This window comes from Fukomys damarensis, unplaced genomic scaffold (genome assembly GCF_012274545.1).
Source record: "Fukomys damarensis isolate Sample0158 unplaced genomic scaffold, DMR_v1.0_HiC HiC_scaffold_7, whole genome shotgun sequence".
In the NCBI taxonomy this organism is placed as follows: Eukaryota; Metazoa; Chordata; class Mammalia; order Rodentia; family Bathyergidae; genus Fukomys; species Fukomys damarensis.
Window position 1 is genome coordinate 16,114,088 of NW_022900919.1, and position 23,768 is coordinate 16,137,855.

General features: G+C 42.4%; 1 pseudogene; it reads left to right on the top strand.

Annotated features, from left to right (window-relative positions):
• Positions 1-251: 251 nt before the first annotated feature.
• Positions 252-20,598, top strand: LOC104860150 (annotated as a pseudogene).
• Positions 20,599-23,768: the final 3,170 nt, after the last annotated feature.

Sequence of the window (23,768 nt, forward strand, 5' to 3'; positions counted from 1 at the left end):
GAGGGGCATTACGAAGGTCATCAAATGTTCTGGTTTTATAAATCTAAAGAAAGATGACTTAGCAGTTGACATCCTAACCATTTATGTGGGGCTTCATTTTAGAATCTAGAAAGCTGGATGTCTTAGTCATTTTCTTCAGGGTTGAGACAAAATATACCCAGCACCTGCAATTTAAAGGCAGAAAAGTTCATTTGGGCTCACAGTTTGTAAAGGTTTCAGTCTATCATAAACTCACTCTGAGGCAGGGCAGCATGGCGGAGGGGCATGGCAGGGAAAAGCTGCTCCTCTCAGGCAAACAGGAAGCAGTGAGTGAAAGGAGGAGCGGCGGCGAGAGGTGAACTCTTCCTGGTTACCCCCAGTGAACTGCCTTTTCCGACCAGACTCCACCTCCTAACAGCAAGTTAGCTATAAGCCCCCATAAGCCAAGCACCTTCCAAAAGCCATGCCTAGGAGCAATGAGTCCCTTGGGGCAGCATTTAAATTTAAACCATAAGACGGGGCAAAAGGGTCAGGTGTAATCCTTACAAAATGATTAGGAAGAGGATATAACTCTGTGAAAGGCGAAGGGATGTAACTGTAACCCTCAAAGTACGACTCCCAGAAGAGTGGCCAGTGTTACAGTTCGTCTACAAAGAATAAAAATTGACTGTGGAGAGCACGAGATGTGTTTCATTAGAAATTAACAATCTCTGGACGGTAAGCTTCTCCTTCTCAGTGGTTTCTGAAAATGAAATCTCGGCGTTCCTCTCTTTTGCTGACGTAGGTCCGTGTGTTTATCCCTAAACTAATCGTGTGGTGAGAGGCTGGAATATGGGCTAGAAGTAAATCAAACACTAAACCTTGGAACTGAGTGCGAACCTCACTGAAGTCACAAAAACGAATAATAGGGTGTGTGTGAGGTTCCTTAAATGAGAATGGAGTTTTTCTCACCACGAGGAAGGGAATACAACAGCTTCTCAGTTCGCTTTCCTTAACTGCAAAATGTAGATAATATTTTCCTTCTCCGCTCCCGTTTTCTTCAACTCATCAACCACGATCCATACCTATAGGACTTTCTACATCATTCAGGTGGGGTTTCTCCGAGTCCTTGTTCAATTATGTGTGATGCAATCTCTATAGCGATGTCTCTAGAGAGATAAGATCAGAGTTTCATAGTTTCCATTGGCCAATGTTTCTCAACATTCTCCTAGACTTAGACTTAACTTTCCTATCCTGGTTATACTCTGGGAGTTTACAGAGTATAATATTCCTACCCACCCCGTGTCGTCTCAATACTTTATGTGGTTTTTCATTGGAGCCCATATTTCATTTGAAAATGTCAAAACACTGCCCACACATGGCTGGAACCCAGCTGAGAAGACAGAATTACTTTATGAGATCTGCCAAACGGGGTTCAGTGCTTATCTGGTCATGAATCACGAAAGCTTTTAGGACAGATGGTGTAATCATATCCAAGAATAATGCCCTTTCAAGAGTAATGCTAATTGGATCACATGGCATTAGAGTTTCACATCTGTTATATGGCAGAGCCCGAGTTTCCTTAAACTTTAGTTTGTTTCCATTTCCAGAAGTGTTCAGTAAATACATGCAGGGTGCTAACTGCATGGCTTCATGCATTCTTTCAGCACATATGTTCTCGGTCCCTGAGATGTGCCAGACACTCCGTTGCATGTTTCACTTCCATAAAACTTTGCTTCTAACTGGAGGAAGGTGAACAATACATAAGCAGACCAATAAAGACGATAGCTATGAACACTATGAAGACAACCAATAAGGGAAAGGGGAGGAGAGGGAGGATACTAGCCTGTGTAGGTGGCGGCATTCGAGGCTGAATGAGGAGAGGGAGTTAGCTGTGTGAATATCTGCACAGAGGGGTGCCTGGAAGAGAGAACACCAAAAGCAGAGACCTGAGCTTGAAATGACCTTGGTTTACTTAATGATCAAGAAGTTCCCAGACTAGATAGCACATGCCTATAAACCAGGTAGCTGCTCAGGAAGCTCATGAGTTCAAGGTCAGCTTGAGCAATATAGCAAGACCCTTTCTCAAAAAAGAAGGAAGAGGAAGAAAAGGAAGAGGGAAACAAGAGAAGGAGAAAGAAAAATGAGGAGTAGGAAGAGGAGGAGGAGGAAGAAGAAGAGCAGTAAGAGAAATCTGGCTAGCAGATAGGTGTAATCACTGACCCCACTTTACAGAGCAGGACACAAAGAGGCACAGGGTGTCAAGATTGGAACTCAGAGCAGAACCTGAGTCTTGGCTCTGGAGCTGTGCTTTCAGCCACTGTATATTAAATGCAATCCTCTGGGTGGCTGCAAGCAGGAGGACATCATCTGCTCTCCATGGAACTCCTGCAATGGTCCAGGCAAGAGCTGGTTTGTGTGAGGGTGGGGGCCCTCCAGAAGGGGAAGGATTTGGGTTGTTTTCTGAGTGTCACAAACATCAGAAGGAGTGGCTGTGTCTGGTGAGAGGAAGAGAAGACTCAAGCATGGTTTAGATGTAAGAGGAGAGGATCTGGCCTCTGCTGTCACAAAGCTCACAGTTGAATGATTCAGGAAAATGTTTGTTTATTTTGCAGGATCACTTTGTTGGTGTTCTTGGCTTATTCACTCATATGTGTGCCACAGATGAAGGAATATATCCTTACTAAATGGACTTGCTGGAGAAACACTCATGTTTATTTTACCTGATCCTCTGCTCCCAGAATTCTGACTCTCCAAATATATCAGAAAGTTTCATTTTATTTCCTCTTCTTTCAGACAGAATGACTCAGGGAAAGTGCCTGGGGCTACATCTGAGTCTTTTGCCAAGCGCCAAGGTGAGAAAAGCTAGGAACCCAGTGGCTTTGTTTTCCAGAAGCCCTGAACTACACAAGTCCCCTAAAAGAGCCAGGCTCCTGGCCTCTTCAGCTCTGCTCTATGTTCATCCTTTTCTTCCAGGGTGGGTGCTCTCTGCTCCCTTGTCTACCTTCTTTCGTACCTTTTATTTAGCTTGCATCTCAGTGCCTCTGCAAATCCCACCCTATCTTTTCCCAGTCAACTCTGTTTCTCAATCACATTTGCACTTTACTTGGGACATAACTCCATGTTAGCAATTATTTTGCTAGATTCTAGCAGTCCTACTTACTGCAAGCTCCTTAGGGGAAGAGTATGTGTGTGACTGTGTGTTTGTGTGTGTGTGCATGTCCACATATGTGTATCTGTGCATGTGTTTATGTATATGTGTTTGCATTCTTGGCTCTCTGTATCTGTGGATTTGTATTTTCAGATTCAACGAACAGAAGCTTGAAAATATTTGGGAAAATTTGCATTTGTATTGAACTTGTGCAAACCTATGTTTTTGTCATTTCCTGACCAATATTTTAGTACAACCATTTACATAGCCTTTACATTGTATCATGTATAGTAAGTAACAGAGTGGTGACTTGAAAGTAAATGGGAGGTTGTATATAGGTTGTATGCAAATACTACACCATTTTATTTAAGGACCTTGAGCATCCTAGGATTCTGGTATCAGCAGGAGTCCTGGAACCAGAGCCCTGTAGGTACTGAGGGATGTTTGTGTTTCATCCTGATATTTCTTTCCAGTGCCTAGCAGAATGCTTGCTATGCAAGAGCAAGGACCGCAAGAGGAGCTTTCTTCTTTTGAAAAATGAAGTCAAGGAAGAAGTAAAGGAATAGAGGGAAAAAGATCCATTGGGATGAAAATTATACTTCAGACTCTGACAGTGAGGCTAAGATGGCTTCATTGTGGCCTTTGCTCTTCCAAACAGGTACAGTGTGTGGGAAACCAGAGTAAAGACAGTCAGTCTGATGAGTATGACTCTTGTGCTGGGGAAAATCCCTGCACACAGGCTAGTCAAGTCCCGAGGTCCTTCCTTCCATAATAGCTCAGGGTGAACAAGCTTTTCCATTTGAAACCTTCAATCATTTTTCTTCCATTATTTTTGTTCCCCTGGGCAAATTTACCTTCTTGCAATAATTATCTTATTCAGATTCCTCTAAAATGTCACTGGATTTGATAGCTTCTCAGATTGAATTTGCACTTACTTGTATCAGCACCATTGAGTTCTTTCACCTGGGTGAACTCAAGGACTGTGACAATATTTACCTTTCATTATATGGAATGGGAAAGGAAGAGGACAAGGTGGAAAAACAGGGAGGCTTGGGGAAAAAGTAAACTATGGGTAATTGAAGAAAAGCAACAATTAAAAAAAATAACATCCACTACCTACATTATTAAATATATAGTTGTGTGTGTTCAAATGCATTCCTGGATTTAGCTTTGGTTCATTTGTTCACCATTGTCTCACTAGGCATTTATCATGGTGTGGCCCACAGACTGTAGAGAAAAAGGCCACAGAGTCAGAATTCCAAAACAAGATTTTGTCATTGATAAGAACAACATTTGTGGGAGGCATGGAGAGTATGCCCACCAGCCAGGAACTTCACACATTAAAAATCTAGGTTTCCTTTCATACCTGAGTAAATCCAAGACCTCTTTCAAGACTTGCCTTGTAATCACTGAGAAAGAGTAGCTCATGACCTTCAGGTAGGAAAGATGGTGCCTGAAGATGTCCCTCCTCCTCAGCGGAGGAGGGATTTTGGATCACAAGCCATACTTTATTTAAGTTTTGGTACTGGGGATTGAACTCAGGACCTTGCACTTGAGAGGCAGGTGTGCTGCCACTGAGCTAAATCATGGGCCCACAAGCCACACTTTAAAAAGGCTATTTGGGAGGTATAGTGATAACATGGATTTGAAGGAAACATATTTATTCTGCAAAATATTTAACATCACATCAGCTTATGTCAGGGAAAATTATGGAGAAAGTGAATGAAGGAATCATAGGGTTTATCCAGGAAAATCCAGATTAGGATGTGTAGGTTCTATTTGCTGAATGAGATTTTGAAAGCTTTCAGAGTTGCTTACAAAGGGGTAGATTTCCTATTTGCATGATTCATGCACCTCAGAAATACTGAAGATGACTTCAGTGTGGTTTCTGTCTTTGAGGAATTTCTAGTCTAATTGAAGAGGCAGATGAGCCAATTGATAAGCTGTATAGTAGGTGGAAGGTCTGGTAGCAGCGATATAAATCACCAGTGGTGAGAATGTGCAGCAGAGGAGAATTTGCTCTGGCTGAGGGTAGGGGGTGTTTGCACAAAGGAGAAAACATTTGAGTTGTCTTTAAGGATAAGTGTTTCTATGGCAGAAGGAGGGTTATTGAACAGAAAAGAATCTTCCAGGGGAGCCAATAGCCCACACAGGGGCAGGCCTTGCACACTGGGGCATCTATGAGGAGTTCAGTGGTGCTGGAAAAGAGTTGTGAGAGGTGGTGCTGGAGGTGGTGGGAGAGGTGTGGTCAACTGGATGTCTTGATTCATTCTTGCAGAAATGCTAGTTAAACTGAAAATCTATGTAGCTCACCATCATCTTCTCTTTCAGTAGAACAAGGAAGTAAAAAAAAAATCCCTGAAGATTTCTTTTCCTAACTTACTTGCTTAAGTAGCCTTGGGATTTTCTGCTCCAAGCTGTAGCCATCTACATAAATTTGCTAGGGCTGCCACAACAAGAACCACAAATGCTGGGACATTCTTACTGTCTTAGTTCTGGAAACTAGAAGTCTGAGATCACATATTGACAGGGTGGCTTTCATGTCAGGGTTATGAGAGACAATTTCTCTAGGCTTCCGGTTTACTAGCAAGCTTTGGCATTCCTTGTTCATCTTGTAGAAGCTTTGCTCCAATCTGTATCTTTATCCTCACATAGCATTCTCCCTGTATGTCTCTGTTTTCAAATTTCCCCCCTTTTAAGAACAACAGTCACATTGAGTAAGAACATTCCCTCATGTCTTCCTCTTAATGTAATCAATTATATCTATAATGATCCTATTTTCCAAATAAGGTCACATTCTGGGATCCTAGGGGTTAGTATTTCCACAATGAACTTTTGGAGGATACAACTCAATCCATACCACTCCAGCATAAAAGGCCCCTAGGAAAAGAGAGAACATGGAAGATGGAGAGCATAAAGTCAAATGTGGTGCTTGGGCAGCCAACATGCCATGTAGGGAGTTTTCAAAGACATTCTATAAAAAGAATTCAGCTCCATTTGAACTTTCATCCCAGGATGAAGACTCTCTATTGCTTTAGAAGTTCACTTGGCTGTTTTTGCATCTGTCACACTAGTGTCTGTGATGCACTAAGGAAACCATAAAGTTGTTTCTGGATCTCTTGAAAAATGAGAAAATGGGTGTTCCCTTGGTGATTCCTGGACTCCTCAGAAGTAGAATATTATTTAGAAAGCCCTATGTTCCTTTTCCTTTGCTGTGGTGAGGACTGTTTCATGAGTGTGGACTTTCTTCTACAGTAGGAAGACAGAGATAACATAAGGTCTCAGAGAAAGTAACAAGGCTGAATATTAGAGATAAGTAAGACTTGAGAACAACAGTATGTGTATATTGGAAAATAGACTATTTCCAGGGAAAAAAATGTGAAAATATTCAGAAGTGATTCCCAAACTATTTTAGTCCTTCAAATACACAAATTGTGCAAATCTCATTCTGAGCCCCGCAAGCATCTCACAATCGTAAGGACATGGCATCACATAGGAGACAGGGCACGGAGTACTAGCGCTGCTTCTCACCTGGAGCTGAAGCTCGTCTCTGACTCAGTGAATGGACCTGTAAGATCCCAGAATTTGAGAGCAGAATTCAGAGTTCATGTTTCCAGTCTTCTTTGCAGCTAGGATGCAGCTTGTGTGCTTTGGGGGCTGAAGAAAGGAGTGCCTTTTGGAAGTTGCTGCGGTATTTGGATTTCAGACACTGAAGGCTTGATTTCCCAGAGGCTCGAGGTTGAATTCCTGACTCAAAGGTGAGTTGAGTGATCTGGATCTGTGGTTCAGTAGTGATAAGTTCTTAGCATATCATTGAACTCAGTGCTCCATGGAAGCTGAGCATCTGTAATCTAAAAATCTGAAATCTGAAATCTGATTTCAGAGCCTCACCACTTTTGGATTTTCAGTTTAGGAATGCTTAACTGGTAAAACTTATGCAAATATTCCAAAATCTGAAAAACCAGGTAATCTAAAATACTTCTTTCTGGTGTTGAACATTTCAGGTAAGGTATATTCAACCTATAGCAGCTTTCAAACTGCTATAGCAGTTTTCAAATCAGACCAGACCTGCACTTTACATCTTGAGTGTTGCTTCAGGACACAGCTTCTAGACTTTTTCCTTTTTTTCCAGTTCTGGGAATCGAACTCCAGTGCTTGCCCTTGTGAGGCAGGAGCTGGAACCACTGAGATAAATCCCCAGCCCTAGACTATTTTTTAATCTCCCCTGTGAATTAGCCAATGTTGTCTAATAATTTACTTTTCTGCTTGAACTAGGTAAAGTGTATGCAGCTGAACACTGGCTGACACGGTATTTAAAATGCTTTGGACTAAAAATATGGACCAAAGTGGAAGGATGGTAAGGAAGGAAGGTCTAGGAAGGTGCATGTTGGAATAGAATCTGGAGGCTTTGGTTTTAGAAGAAGATTTATTGACCTTGGCCAAGTTGTTTCCCATCCATGATCTCTAGAGAATTCGTAGCATTATGAGTATGTTTTAATGTCCCTTCTGGTTTAAATATCTCTTGAAATAATGTGGTAGCTCAATATCTATGTAACATTTACTTCTTTGAGGTTTTTATTTTTTTTACTATCCAAAGAGAAGAATGAAATTTACATGGAACCATAGTCCCTGATGTAGTTCAAGCTAATAGAAAAACATGTGATTTCTTCTTGTTCTAAAACTAGAGACAGTAGCCTCCCACCTTCTCCCCTGGAAGGGACAGGGCTGGGGGTGCTGGGCATTAGACAGGTCTGTAGCAGAGAGTTTGCTGAACCCCTTGCCTGGCCCCATACCCACAGGGAAGCATCTCCTTGGTTGGCAAGTTTTGTGTTATGAAGCAGCACATTCTTAACTTTCACTATGTGATGTTAACATCTATGAAATGAAAATATAAAGGAGCCATTTATCAAAATCCTCAGCGATGTTAAATCAGTGAACTGTGCATTAGCACATTTGTTCTTATTAAGAACTGAAATGGCAGAAACTAGTGACTGTCGTTGGATCAGCCCAGGAAACCTAGCCTCAACAAGGTGGAACTGCATCTTAAATTTCCTTTTAAAAGACCTGGTTCTGCTTGGTGGTGGATGCGTATGTAAGATCAAAGCCTCTCTGCCCAGTTCCCTGGTCTTGGGGAGAAGGGGCTGTCTTCTGGGCAGTGGCTACAACACGTTTAATTCAGAAATGGAGAGTGCCATAGAAACTGAAGTTTTCATGAGAGCTATTTCCTTCTTCTGTCAAGTAGAAAAGAGGACAGTGGAACTGCAGGAGGGTTAATGTAATGGTTAATAGTGCCCAGTCATTTGGTCAAACACTAGACTGGATGTTGGTGTGAAAACATTCTAAAGATATAATTGGTATTTAAATTAGCAGACTTTAAGGCAAAGTAGATTATGCTCCATAATGTGGGTGGGCCTCATCCAATCAGTTGAAGACCTAAAGAGCAAAAATAGGTATCTGTAAATAAAGAAGTTGTGAAGGCTGGAAGATATAGAACCTGTCTGAATTTTCAGCCTGCTGTTTAGTGGAATTCAAACCAAAGACTTCAACATCAACTCTTACCTGAATTTCAACATCAAATCTTAGTCTGCCAGCTTGTCCAATAGAATTTGAATCTGCCAGCCCTCACATTTGTGTGTCATTTCTTTAATATAAATCTCTGTTTCTCTGTCACTGTCTCTTTCATATAGCGTGCAGGCCGGGAATATATTTGTGTCTTTATCTCCTCTCCTATTAGTTTTATTTCTCTGGAGAACCCTGTCTTGAGCACCAGCCCTGGCCCCCTCCCAGTCCCTGCCAACTAATCTTATTTCTTCTGTATCATCAGTTTTGCAATCTGTATAATGGGTTTGAAAGTATGTTGCCCTCATTTCCAGGGTTAGACTTTCTTCCCAGTCTGCACCCTCTAGTCAGCTTTGCATTCTGTGAGTGGTTCTGGGTAAGAAGATCAAGGTATTTAAAGACTATGGGTATTCATAGCCCTTAAAATGTGCCCTACATCAATATTACATAATGTAAGTTGGGCACCCTTAGCTTTGGAGCAGCACCCGATTTCCTTAGCATTCAAGTACGACTGGGACCTGGCATGGCCTGGTCCATCACCACTTCACACTCTGTTCCTGAAGTTGAATCTTCACACCCTTCCTCCCTCCATGTTTTTGCACTTTGGTCTGCCTTAAATTCACTCCCCGTGTATTCGCCCAGGCTTATTTGGCAAGCTCCTGTTGATTCTTCATGACATCATAGAGATAACAATTCTCCAGGTCTTTAGAGCCTCTACCTCTGTCACTCTTCCTTCCTTCCTTTCTTCCTCCCCCATCTTTCTTCTCTTTTGCTCTCCCTTTTCTGTCTCTCCCCTCCTCCTGCCTCTACCCCTCCCTCTCTCTCTCTCTGTCTCCCTTTCTATGCTGAGAATTGAACCCAGAGTCTTATACATGCTAGGCAAGCACTCTACCAGAGATTCACACCCCAGTCCCTTGTCTAATATTTCTGTTACGGTGTTGATGACATCAAATTACCACCTAATCACGCTTCTTTGTTTGGCTGCAAACTCTTCAAAGTTTGTGTCTTCACTGCCCAACATGATGCCTGACATAGAAAGCCCAATACAGTTTTGCTGAATTTAAATTACAGAACAAACTCCTCAGATTGATTCCACGCTCACCAAGCAACCTTTTGATAATTTGACTTCCTCAGCAGCTGCTGCCACTGGAGTAAACTCGTGTTTCCATCAGACAGATGCGAATGTCTGGGCTACATGACAGTGCATTTATTTCTGGATATAAATTAATAAATTGGAGTCCTGGTTTATACACACAAAGTTTGTTGAATAAATGACTTGCCTATAGTCACAGCTCAATTATCTAAATACATATGATCCTTTTAGCCTATTATTTGCAGATTGGTTTTTATTTATTACCTTGAATTTGCTCTCCTGTCAGACCCCTCCCAGTCTTTCTTCTCCTTCCCTGCGTGGATAATTGAAAGCTGACACCATGTGTGACCCATCACAAAGATAATTTTGTAAAGCACTGGTGATGTGTCACTAATGTAACGAATGGTTTTGGCTTCATGTCTAGGGCAGGCGTTGGTGTGGTGGGTCCCCACTCCAATTCCCATCTACTGAGGCTCACTGCAGGAAAACCTAGTTTAGGATGATGTTGTATCGGGATACCAGGGGCCCCCTCTCCTGGTTGGAGTGTGGGCAGTGGAGAGGGAATTAGGCTGGCTTGAAAGTAAGCATCAAGTTTTGCTTTTGGGTTTGAGACAAACCATCCCACATGTTTTGCTTTCTAAGATAGATTAAAGAAAACAAACAAAACTCCAAACTCTCCAAACTGACTTTCCCGTTACTAGGGAGGATGCACAGGGAAAGGTTTATGGGAAGGGACACATAGCCTCTGTGCCATCTCTGGAGGTGCCACCCTCCAGAACCTCCATGAGTTCAGCGATCTGGAAGTTGTCAGAACCTTGACCTTTTGGGGTTTTATGGAGGGCTCACTACTTAGACATGAAAGAGAACATCATTGGCCATTGCGATCAATCCAACTTTCAACCTATCACCCCTTCCATGAAGTAGGAGTAGAGTGGAACGTTTTAACCCTCTACTTTAATTACATGGTCTGTACCCCTGCAGACCAGTCCCATTCCTGAGGGTGTCCAAGAGCTCACCAAGAATGACTTCTTTAGAACTAACAATGCTCCTATTATGAAAAATTCCAAGGATTTTAGGCTGCTATTTCAGACACTTCTATTATTCAGGACATCTCAAAGGTCTTAGTAGCTCTGCGTCAAGAACTAGTGTCATACTTGGCAGTGGGTATAACAATTTCCAATTTGAAACTATACTACAAAGCCACTGTGATAAAAAAAAAAAGCATGGTACTGGCAAAGAAACAGAACTGAGGATCAGTGCAACAGATTGGAAGACACAAAAACAACTCCAGATGGACTCAGCTGCCTCTTCTTTGACAAAGGAGCTGATCATCACCACTGGAGGAAAGATAGCCTCTTTAATAAATGGTATTGGAAAAACTGTATCTCAACCTGCCAAAGATTAAAACTAGACCCTTATCTGTCACCATGCACTAAATTAAAATCCAAGAGGATTAAAGATCTAAACATAAAAACAAAAATACTAAACTTGCTGGAAGATAAGTTAGGCAGAACTCTTGAAGACATTGGCATAGGAAAAAACTTTATGAACAAATCCTCAGTAGCACGGGAACTAGCAGAAAGAATCAACAACTGGGATCTCATCTTATTAAAAAGCTTCTGCACTGCAAAAGCAACAGAACTAAGAGACAACCTACAATGTGGGAAAAAATTTTTACCAGCTGCTCCTCAGATAAAGGACTATTATCTAGAATATATAAAGAACTCAAAACAATCAGCCCCCTAAAATATAAAGACCCGATTCAAAAATGGGCGTCTGAAATGAACAGACATTTTTCAGACAAAGAAGTAAAAGCAGTAAATAAATATATGAAAAAATGTTCTGCATCACTGGTCATTCAAGAGATGCAGGTGAAAACAACACAGATTCCACCTCACCCCACAAAGAATGGCTGCTATCAAGAAATCAACCAATAACAAACATTGGTGGGGTTGTGGGAGAAAGGAACCCTTCTCCATTGTTGGTGAGAGTGCAGACTGGTGCAACCACTATGGAAATCAACATGGAAATACCTCAAAGAGCTGGTACGAGAAGTTCCATTTGACCCAGGCACCTCTCTGCTGGGTATCTTTCCAAAAGAATGAAAAGAATCACACCACAGTGATATATACACACCTATGTTTATAGTGGCACAGTCTGTAATAGCTATAAAACTTGGAAACAGCCCATTTGCCCATCAGTTGGAAACTAGATAAAGAAGATGTGGTTTTTCTATAAAATGGAATAATAATCAGCCATAAAGAATGAGAAATTAGATTCATTCATAGGGAAATGGATGCATATCGAGGATATACTCCTAAGTGAAATAAATAAGTCACACATGTGTAAATACCAAATAGTTTCTCTGGTGTGAAAAACTATAATAGTACATAAGATCGTAATGAGATAATTGACCATGTGAAATAGGAAGAAAAGGGCTAAAGGTGTAGGGAAAGTGGGAAGAGTAGGGGAAAGGTAATAAGGGAAAAGAAAAAAATATGAGAAAATGAAAAAATGGAAATAAAGTGTTTGTAAAGGGGGAGGGAGGAGGGGGGGAAGGGAGGGCAGGGGTAAGGGGGAAAAATGAGAACCAAGACCTGTCGTGTAAAGGTACAAGATCCCAATAATGAATGTAATTCAACTGTATACCTAAAATGTACCAATAAATTCCATTAAAAAAGAAAAAGAACTAGTGTCATAAGCCAAACATTAAAATAAAAGATTCTCCTGGTGCTTCTGTCTACTTGAATTTCAGGAGCTCTGTCAGAAACAGACACAGAGACAAATATGGCTCCCTTCCCTTCCCTTCCCTCCCCTCCCCTCCCTTCTGTCCTCTCTTCTCCTCTCTTCTCTTTTTCTTTCCTTGCAGTGCTGGGGATGGAAAGCTGACACCATGTGTGTGACCCATCAGAAAGATAATTTTGTAAAGCACTGCCAATTTGTCACCAATGTTATGAATGGTTAACATTTGTAACTTGGGGTCTTGTGCGTGCTAGGTAAGTATTCTGCAACTGAGCCACATCTCCAGCTCTCTGTATTTTTAATTATACCACAACTTTACAGGTAGCTCTGGCCACCGACATTGCTTTCTAGCTCCATTGCACTGACCGGGCCCTTGCTGGTAGCTAGAGGAGAATACCGATACTTGGGCATAGCCCTTCCTATGGAAGAACCCTGGAGTCAACGTGGTATAGTAGAAACCCTCTAATTAGAGATTAGGGAGCAGGAAACCTAGGCCTACTTCTACACCATGTGCCTAAAACAATGAGCAATCCTCATCTTTTGTTGGATTAATTCTAGGGCTGGGATTGACCTCATGGCCTGAAATTGGTGCTAGAGATTAAGGATGCAGATTCTGCATGGGGCCTCCATTAATGAAAGTGAGACAGGACTTTCTCAAATAGGCCCAGTCTCTTCAGAGTCACCTTCTCATCCAGGAAACTTTTCCCTCTTATCTCATCCATATATCTAGCCCTGGAACAGTTTTAAAAGTTGGAGTTCTCTGTGCTGCTCCTTCAGACCATCTTGGAATGCCTGTGAGTTCCCTCCTGTGGCTCCAACCCCAGCCCAAACTGCCCACACCAACATCTGGCTCCCTGTCCTGCTTGCTCTTGCCTCTGCACTCTCTCAGAGACTATAATCCTCCAGACACTCCCTTAGCACTGATGAAATTGGGATCCTTCTTCACAGTCCGTGGCTCTGTATCTCATTTCCATGTTGCTGCCACCCTGAGGAGTATTGATCTCAAGGTGCTGGTGCTGGCGATGAAGCATCAGGAACCAGAGCAGCCACCTTCAATGGCTTCCTTGAGGTTATGGAATAACACAGCTCTAGTAAAAGCTGAGAACTGCTCCTCTTTTTCTTTTTGATTTTGAGTGGGGATCTAGGGTTTGCACGCACTAGTTTATCTTGGTTGTCAACTTGACGAGATTAAGAGGCTCCTGGAGGGGTGATTGGATTGTGGAGTGGTCTAGTTTCCTCAGTGGCTTAACCCATTGATGCGTTCATAGCTGAATGGGCTATTAGGAGGTGGCCTGAGTGGAGGACGCCATCTGGTCTCCAGCACATTTCTTGCTGGCACTCTTCCCCTTCTCCCAGCTTCCTGGCCAACTGATGTGAGCAGTTTTACTCTGTCACACCCTCCATGACGTTCTTCTTCAATGCGGAGTCACATTAATGGAAGCAGGTGACCATGGTCTGAAACCTCTGAAGCCATGAGTTAAAATAAACCTCTTCTAACTTTAAGTTATAAGTGTCAGGCAGTTTGTTCCAGCAACAGGAACGTGACTAATACAACTGATGATTAGAAGATCTTGGAGAATGTCTTCAGAAGCCTTCCCATTCTATGGGCTGTGTACAGAAGAATTTGAGAATTCAGGGGGTGGGCTGAGATGAATGAGGGAGTGGAGAAGCTAAGTGAAGCCCAAAGGGCAGAGGAAGGATGTAGCTGGGCACTGGCCAGATTACAGAGTATACATATCCCCGCTCCATTGTTCTGGGATTTGTTCCAGGATGAGTGAGGGCAGGTGGCTATGAAAAGCTTAGAAGGGAAGCTATTTCCACATTGTGCTGGGCCAGTGAACATGCCAGTCTACTTTGAAGACCAGAGGTGGCTCTTCTAATCCCCTATATCTTGGCCTAAACCAGGACCAACCTTATCTAGGAAGCTTCCTTTGACCCTGCCCATTATTCACAATGTGAATGGAAGAGAAACCACAAGAAACACTAGACCAGAGTTCTCGACTGGAGAGTTTTATAGAATACAGATACCTGGGACCGCTTCTACTTCTATAGTTCAAGTTCTAGTTCTAATTCTAGTTCTATGGAGTTATAATTGTCAAGGAAGAGGGTCTTCCTGGCACATATTTTTAGATGCATAACCTTTTGTATGTATTTTTAAGAGTTTTCTAAGTAATCCTAATACATGTCCCTGCCTTATTTGGTTTTCTGTTGCTATAACTGGATGTCACAGACTAGATACTCAATAAAGAAGGTTTATTTAGCCCATGGCTTTGGAAACCAAGAGCGTAGTGCTGTCATCTGCTTGGCATCAAGTGAGGAAGTTCTTACTTTATCATCATGCAGTGCAGGGCATCATATAAAGAGGCAGAGCAAGTGTGCTAGCTTGGGCCTCTCCTCCTGTTTTTATAAAGCCACAAATGGCATCAAAGGAGCTCCATTATCACGACATCATTTAATCCTAAATACCTCCAAAGTCCCCACCTCCAAATAACATCCATATATGCATTTGGTGGTTGTTTCCAGTACATGAATTTTGAGGGGCCACGTTCATCAGAAGAAGCATAAGAACACTACAATTTGAACTACCCTACAGAGTGTATCATGAGGCCTGCAGACCCAGTCTCATCTCTGACATCATTTCTCTTTGTACCACACTCCCAAGAAATATAGTAGCATTTAAACATTCATCTCATTCTTCTGTTATTTCACTCTTCCTTGGGGAAAAGACCAGGCTCTGTCTTTTATTTGCTTTTTGATCACTCACCATACTCTCTTCTCTACCTCATAGTAGGGAGAGACCCGGAATTCAGTAGTTGGTACCAGGCTAGGGAGAGGCCATAGCACACAGTCACAGAACCACACAGACACACATTATTTGTTATAACAGAGAAATTTAAACACTGCAAGAGTTCGTTGAGAAATTGCAAACAACAACAACAGCAACAAAGAAACCACCTATGTTCATCTCTACTATTAAAAACTATCAATCCTCAGGTGTGTATTTGTGCAAGAGTGTAGTTTTATATCCAAATTGGATAGTGTTGTGTTTTTTCTTTTACAATTATATCTAAATTTAGCAGTTGAACACAAGCAAATTATATTTTCTTAAAAATATAATAGCCATAGGTCCTCAGCTGAGTTTTAACTAGAGAATAATTAGCAAAATTACCTCAAAGATAAGATCTTGCAGTTAAAAAAACTTAGAAGTTTTAGATCGATGCTGCTTTTACTGGGATGCAGAATGCAAGAGTTGTGGTGGCAGGGAGGTTTCTACCCAGATTTTAAAGGGAGGTCTGATAGGGAGGCACTGAGGCTCTGAGAGGGCAGCGTGTGAAGTTGTGGAAATGAACTTAGTGATGCCAATAATGTGGAATTGTCTTCTGAGGAAATCTATAGACCTTGAGTGTAGCTAGTTCAAGAGAGAGGGTATACGGGCTGCAACTAGCAAGATCACAGGATGGGGTCACTCAAGCCCTTTGGAATACCAGGTGCCCCATGTGCTGGGTACAAAGCCACAGGACTGACTTAATGTTTGCCCTGCTGGGTTTCGGTCTTGCTTTGATCAATTCTTTTCTATCCCCCTATTCTTTTCTTTTGGAATGAGAATATTTATTATGTGCCATTGTATATGGGAAGTATTTAACTTTCCTTTTGATTTTTTACAGGTGCTCACAGCTGAGTTTTCCTTGAATCGCAGAGGAGACTCTGGATTTGGACTTTTCAATAATGCTGAAACTATTAAGACTTTGACAAGTCTTAAAGACTAAATGTATTTTGCATAATGAGATAAACATGAACCTTTTGGAGTAAGAGACAGAAGGTTACAATTTAGATCTAAAATATTCCCCCAAAGTCTCATTTGTTCAGAGGTGGGACTTTCAGAAGGTGATTAGACCATGGGGGCACTAATCCATTGATGAATTCAGAAGCTAAATGTGCTGTTAAGAATGGGAGGCTGGTTGCAAGAGGTAGATCACTGGATCATGACCTGGAAAGGTGTAATCTTGTCTCTTCTCTCTCTGCTTTTTGGCTGCCATGAAGTGAGCAGTTTTTCTCTACTATGTTCACCTGTCATGCCACTCCACCTTTTAGACCCAGTAGACTATGGAAGGCAGCTGTGCTAACCACTGTACCACCAACGCCTCCTAGACCTAGCAAACTATGGACTGACTCTTTTGAACTTGTGAACCAAAATAAATCTCTCTTCTTTTAAGTTGTGGGGTCAGGTATTTTGTCCAAAGGGAAAGCTGACCAGTACAACACTTATGCGCATCAATACACTTACTGAAAGTACACTATCACGAATACTTTGCTGAGTATAGGGATTATATTGCTTATCATTTTTATTGTATTAGTTTTTTATTTAGTTCTCTTTGAAAATTCTCCCTCGATTAGGATAAATCTAAAAAATATAAACTTGGTATTCAAAATCTTGTGCAACTTGTAGCCAACTAGCTTTGTAATTTTATATTGCCTTGATCCCATTTACTATTTTTAACTGTTGGCAGGGTGCCTCACTCTTGATAATATCTATTCTTTACTTACAATGTTTTCCCTGTATGCACACCTTTCTTCCTCTCATCTATACCACTACCCCTCCTATAGTAAACATTTTCCGCATTAATAGATAGAATGGCCTCCCAGTCATGTGCTTCTGTGTAAAAAACCACTCCAAAACCTTGTGGCCTAAATCAACAATTTGCTGTTTCTCACAGTGCTTCAGATCAGCACATGGGGCTCAGATTAGCTAGACAATTCCTGTGCTATACAGTTGTCAGATTAAGCAAACAAAAATAGCAGACACGGAGTTAGACTTTTATTTCAGATAAGTCTTTTGGTATAAGGATGTCCAGGCAATATTTAGGACATACTTTACTAAAAATTACTCATTGTCCATATGGACAGCAAATTCAACAGGACGTCTTGTGTTTTCCCTGACAAGTCAAACCAGTTGACTTTGGACCACTGGGCAATTAGAGGGCTTTAGTTCTGTTCTGCTTATCCCCTTGTCCTCCAGGAAGCTAGAGGGGACTTCTTTTACATGGTGGGTTCAGGGCAACATTTCAGACATGCAAAGTATAGGGCTGGGGTATAACTCAGTGCTTAGCAATCGTGATGCCCAGGATTCAATCCCCAGACCCAATGGGGAAAGAAGGATAAAAAGCGAAGCAAAGAAAAACCGAAAGCTGCAAAGCCTTTTAAGATCTACTCACACACATCACATAACTTCATTTCCTCCTCATCGTGATCAAGTGAGTCACAGGCCATCCAGGGTCAGCTGCCAGGAAGTGGGCTCTTTCTTCCAATGGGAGGAGCACTGCAGTGCATTGCAGAGGGGTATGCAGGTGGGGCCGAGAGAATTGGTTGCAGCACTTTTTGCAAACAGACAGTTTTTGTCAGAATCATTTGAAAAACACTGCCTCATATTCCAGAGTGTTATGATTTTTTTTTTAGCCTTGTCCATTTTTGATCTTTAGATTATTTCTCTTGATTTTGTTGTGAACTTTTATTGCCAAAAGTAGAATTATTTTTGGTGTATTTGTCTAATTTTTCTTATATAGTCTTTTTTCACTTGAGAGTTAGAACTCACTGCTGGAGGTCAGAGCTCAGTTTTTTCACTGATTGTGTGTTTGAGGTAGGGAGGGGGCATCAATTAACATCTTTGGGCCTTGGTTTCCTCATATGCCTTACGGAGACAAAAATAGAATTCTTTTTTTAAAATTCTTTTTTTTGGGGGGGTACCAGGGATTGAACTCGGGTCCTTGTGCTTATAAGGCAGGCCACTGAACCACTGAGCTAAATCCCCAGCCCAAAAATAGGATTCTTTTCATGAGATTACCATGAGCATCAAATAGATACTGGACAAAAATTCTTAATAACCATTGGTTGTTATTCAGATATATTCCTAGAAACGAAATGATTAGATCAAGTGATGTAGATATGTTTAGGTTAGTTGCTATATTAATAAATAATAGGGACCATGTTTCAAATTAGGGGAAACAAGTTCAATTTCTTAAGCCTAATGGCTAAGAACTAAGACTTTAGACCAAGAGTTAGAAAAGTATTGCCTGTGGCTTGTTTCTATAAATAAGTTTTTATTAGAACACAACCATGTTCTTTCATTTATACAACAGTTCTAGGTGCTTTTTTTTGCACAGCAGCAGCAAGTTGGGTAGCTGTGGCAGTAACCAAGTGGCTCACAAAACTGAAAATATTTATTGTCCAGCTCTTTATAGAAAGTTTGCCCACCTTTGGCTTAAAGTAAGAAAGGCCTGGGCTTGAATCCATAGCCTGCCAAGTATCCTCTGTACTGGCAAGAAAGTGCTTGGTAACGGACTGTGCTGTCCCTTCTGTCTCTCAACTCTCCTCTCACCTTGGAGGCGCTGGGCAGGGAGGGAGGCAAACAAGATGGTTTTAATTACACTTAGTGGAAGGGCTTCCCAGGCTGGCAGCTGCTTCAATAGAAGGTGCTGTGTGAACACGACTATTCTGAGCAACGATGAAAGAGGAAGCGGTGTGAAATGCTGTGAGATGTGGGAAATGCGTCCAGAAGGTCGTCGTGTCAGCGCCTTTTCAGTGCATCTACTCGTCCAGCCACACAAGGTTACAGACCTTCTTTCCGCATCTGAGCCCTCCCAGCAGAGAAGCCCTCCCGCTTCACACTCTTCTTTTTTATTTTTATTTTTTTGATTCTGGAGATCGAACTCAGGATCTTGCACTTGTGAGGCAGGCAGTGGAACCATTGTGCTAAATCCCCGGCCCTCCGTTCAAACTCTTGATGCTGGACCACGGCATACTCTGCTCTTCTCACACTGCCCAAAAGAAACCCGTTTCCTCACCTTCATTCTGCTGATCAGAGTAACCTTGTGTGTTCTCCAGGTGATGGACCATCGGCCAGGTGCCTTTTGTTTCTGAGCACTTGACTTTAAGCTGGACCTTGGTAAACTTAGAGACTTGATGTGTGCCATCTCATTTCATTCTTACACCAACACGCTGAAGTAAGTCTTACTATATTCACTTTATAAAGTTGGAGACTGGAGCTCAGAAAGGTTAATTAATTGTCTCAAAACATCACAGCCAAGTAAGAACTGGCCTGGGATTTGATCCATGTTACTCCTAAAAGTTGCTCTTTCTACTGCAGGAGGCAGTAGTGCAGAGAAAAGATGCCATGGTACAAAACAAATATATAGGTCATAACCATCATCACTTCTTTTGGGCTCTTTCTCTGGCTTTTGTGGTCAACTGCCCTCTCCTGTGTTTGCCGATAGTGGACCCGGCTGGAAATGAGGTCCAAGCCCTGAATGTCTCTCCCTGCCCATGTGTGTTCAGTATGATCTTGGCAGAGGACATTTATTATTCTGCACTACCTTTCAGAAGAAGACTTGAGGGCCAGAAAATAATAAGCCAACAGAACAAATAGGTGCCTACAGTTCGTCTGTGGACAGCAGTTCTCAAGTCCACACTGTGAGATCCTCCAAGAACCCCGTCTCTGGTCTAAATGAGAGCGAATGTGACTTTCCTCACAGAAGCCTCATGAGGCCACGAGACGCATGTTCACTGATTCAGTACATAGAAGAGCTTAAAGTAAAGCACATGGAGTGAAGGAAACAAATGAATGTGTGAATGCAATTTGCATGTCTCCATCACTAATTGTTTGAGATCACTGCTGTGAGGACTTTAAGCATTTAATTTTCAAAATAAGATTTTCTGGTGAGGTCTTGGAGCTGCCTTTCTGGCACCGTATTGTTCTGCAGCTTTGTCCAGGGAGAGCTTTTCCAGAACCACTTTGAACCAGGTATCTATCCATGTGTGCACCAAGTACAGCTATGAGCTGTTCTCTAGTCACTCAAAGTACTCACACTCACCTCCACGCCCAGCATTCACAGATACTGTCCACGCTGACAGTGTGGCCAAATGCCAGGAGTGCAACTAACCTGCAGCCTTGAAGGTATTTTGTGGCAGGTGTGGCAACAGCCTGGGCCACGAGTTCCTGAATGATGGCCCCAAGCAGGGATGACCTTGATTCTGAATATTCAGTAGCTCACTGAAATTTGTCCCTAAAGACAAAGAAATTTCGGCCTCCCAGGGGCACTAGAAGAGCAGCCCACAGCCACCCACAGACAGATATGCACTGTGACTGTGCCCTGGCCATCACACCTTGACATTGGAATTCTAGACACTTAGAAAGCATTCTGAACAGGTCTCCATGGCGAAGCACTTGTTTGCAGTAATAGGCCATAGCCTTTTGCTAGGATAGGTTTTGGGGTGGGGTGCATCCCGCTGGCTATCTTAGTTTCTGTCCCACAGGCTCCAGAAGGTGAGCTCTGGGTTCAGCTCACCTTTAAAGATGTTGTGCCTTTACCTTTTCTTGTTTTCAGTTTTCTGCCCCCCGCCACTTTCTTGACCTCCCCTGCCCCCCTCCATGGGGCCCTGGTCCTTATCAAAGCTTATGTCCATTTTCCCCAGGCTGTACTATAACACAGGACGTAAGCTGCCTTGGCCAGCTGCTTCAGTCCCGGTCAGTGCTTGATCTGCTCTGGATAAACCCCTTCTAGGCCAGCCAGGGTAGTGATGGTCTGTGACTTTCTGGGGAGCAGGCTGATGAGCCACACCCTGGGGCGTCATCCTCTAGCAGAGGAACCCGAAGATGTTTCACAGTCTGCAGTTGCAGCTTGCTTCACTCGGGCTGGGGAAGCTGCTGTTGCACTATCATCTAATGAGCTCAGCAGGGGCTACAGGGTCACTCCCTCCAGTTCACACTGGCAGAGATGTATCTTCCCAAGATTTGGCCACTGTGCCTTACTGTCAGTGTCCAGAAGCTCTTGTCATCCTGGAGGGTGGTGGTGCTGAAGCCTGCCCTTCCCTTCCCCATCTTGAGTACTTTTTGGAGTAATCAGGTAGAAATCAATAAAAAAAAAAAAAAGATTCTCTGCTTGGGTGTTCAAGCTGGAACTAGATAAGATTAAAGAGCTTTCATCTTGGCCTGAGATCATCTGATTTTATTGGTCTGGGAAGGAGCTTTGCAGTGGTGTTTTTAAAATTCTCTCCTGATGATGCTGATATCCTGTTAGGGGTAAGAATCACTTGCATGTAATCCAGTCCAAATCTCTATATTTATAGGAGAGGAAACTGAGGCCCAGAAAAGGGCTGCAGCTTGGAAGCCCTCTGCCATAAAGGCAGAAAAGGCAGATAATCCACTTGGCTATCTCTGGGAGTTTCTTTCATATTGTGTTCCTTGCTTCTTCCTCCTCTATATGTGTGGGAAGGGAAATGGAGTTGAACTTGAACCTGTTATCAGTACCAAGCACCTGCCCTCAACTAACTCCTTTCCCTGGGTCCTCTAGAACCATGTGGCTATCTCCTATCCACCTTTTTGTTTCCCAAGTGCTGTGGGTTCAGTTTTTGTTTCAACTGACAAAATGTTCCTTCTGGAGTGTCATGTCTATTTTTCCTGCTCTTTCGCCTGGAAGCAAATGGGAGAGATTTATGGCTCCTTGTAAAATCTCAGCCTTGTTTAGAAATTGCTTGTGATTGATTAAGTAATAAAAATACTTTTAAGACAGGGAGGTAAATCTCCCTGCTAATTGCTCTGTGCTTTACATTAGGACCTTGTTACACTGCCTGATGCTCCCCAGAGCTGGACAGCTTTGTAATTTCCATTACCCTGAAAAGTCACATTGGAATCATTGTCTGCAGCCTCTTTTTTTTTTTTCTTCTAGAACTGAGACTGTTAAAAGATACAGACAGATAATTAATGGGCCAATAAACACAACCAGCAAAGCATTTGAAACAGAAGAGCCCATCCCATATTCCACCCAAATATGAGCTTCGTGCTCATCTGGGTGTGTGGATAGGAGCCAAGCCCTGGTGGAAGGGTGGTCCAGATGGGACATGGAGGGAATTTCTTGGCCTCTACCCACCCTTCCCTCTTTCTAGCACAATAGTTCAAGGACTCTAAAACACTAATAAATTATAAATTGGCCTTACTGGCCTGGAGCCAGAAGGAATAACATTTGCTTTTCAAAGGGGAGGACCTATTCCTGGAAGGAAGGACAGGGGACAGAGAGTGCCTAGTGTTTGGTCTGCTGAGCCTGGCTCAGACCGTTGACCATTAGATGGTGGGCTCACAAGGAATACAGTAATGCTGCCATCACTAAATTCATTCCAGTCTCTATCAGCAGAGCTACTGCATTTTTATACAGCCCTCTACAGTTTTTAGAACTTTTCAGACATATAAGTCAAGGACAATGACTCTGTTCATCTCCTGACAGCTGACTCCTTACCCAGCCCACCCATGGACATGGACAATGTTCAAGTGGTCTAGGAGGCCAGGGAAATGTCCCTTAGGACCAAGGGAAACAGGCTCAGGGGGAAGAGTTTCTGAAGTTAGAGGTGAAATACTCACGGGGCTCTTGGCTCAGGAGAAACGTCTTTCTCATCTAGAGTCAGAGTCATCCGACTATCCTCTACTTCCTTTCAGCGTGGCAGCACTTGGGGTATATTTGTGCTGAAGAAGATCCACTTATCCAGCATGTTTCTTGATGTATATGTTAGTGATAACAAGTGATAGAAAAAAAAAGTAACAAGAAGAATTCATAATTGGTCTTCAGACAAACTAAGGAAATCTTTGATTGCTCTAAAATTATGTGTGGTTATGAGCATTTGCTTGTGCAAGGTCTACTTCCTGTACCAAGGTTTCAAGAGATTCACAATCCAACAATGATTAGAAAGAAACCCTGAAATGGATGGAAGTGAAGATCAGGTTAAGTGAAATAAGCCAGACTCAGAAATTCAAATATGCCATGTGGAAGGTGGGGGGAGGTGACAGCAAAGAAGAGGGAAGATATTTTAAGAAGAAGGAAAAAGTGGAGTGGGTAGGGAAGAGCAAGGAAGGAAATGGGGGTAAAATTATCAAATATGTTTTATTCATGTACAATTATGCCAACACAAAAATTCTATATAGCTAAGACAGACAAAAACAAACAAGTTGTATTAAAACTTTTAGCAATGTGGCAGGAAAATTAACTTTGACTTAGAGGGTTAAGCAGAGCTGCACAGAGAAAATGACATTTGGACTTGGCCTTAAAGGGAGATAGTTCTCCAGGAGAAGAAAAAGAAGGGCGATTCCTTAAGAAAGGTTTCATGTGCTCAAGTTCAGAGTTCTGGAAAATCAAGGCATCCTGAGACCAGAGTGGCAAGGGGATGAGCAGAGGCTTTGGGCAGAATGCACCTGGGAACAAGGCTGGGGTCCCATGAATGGGAGCT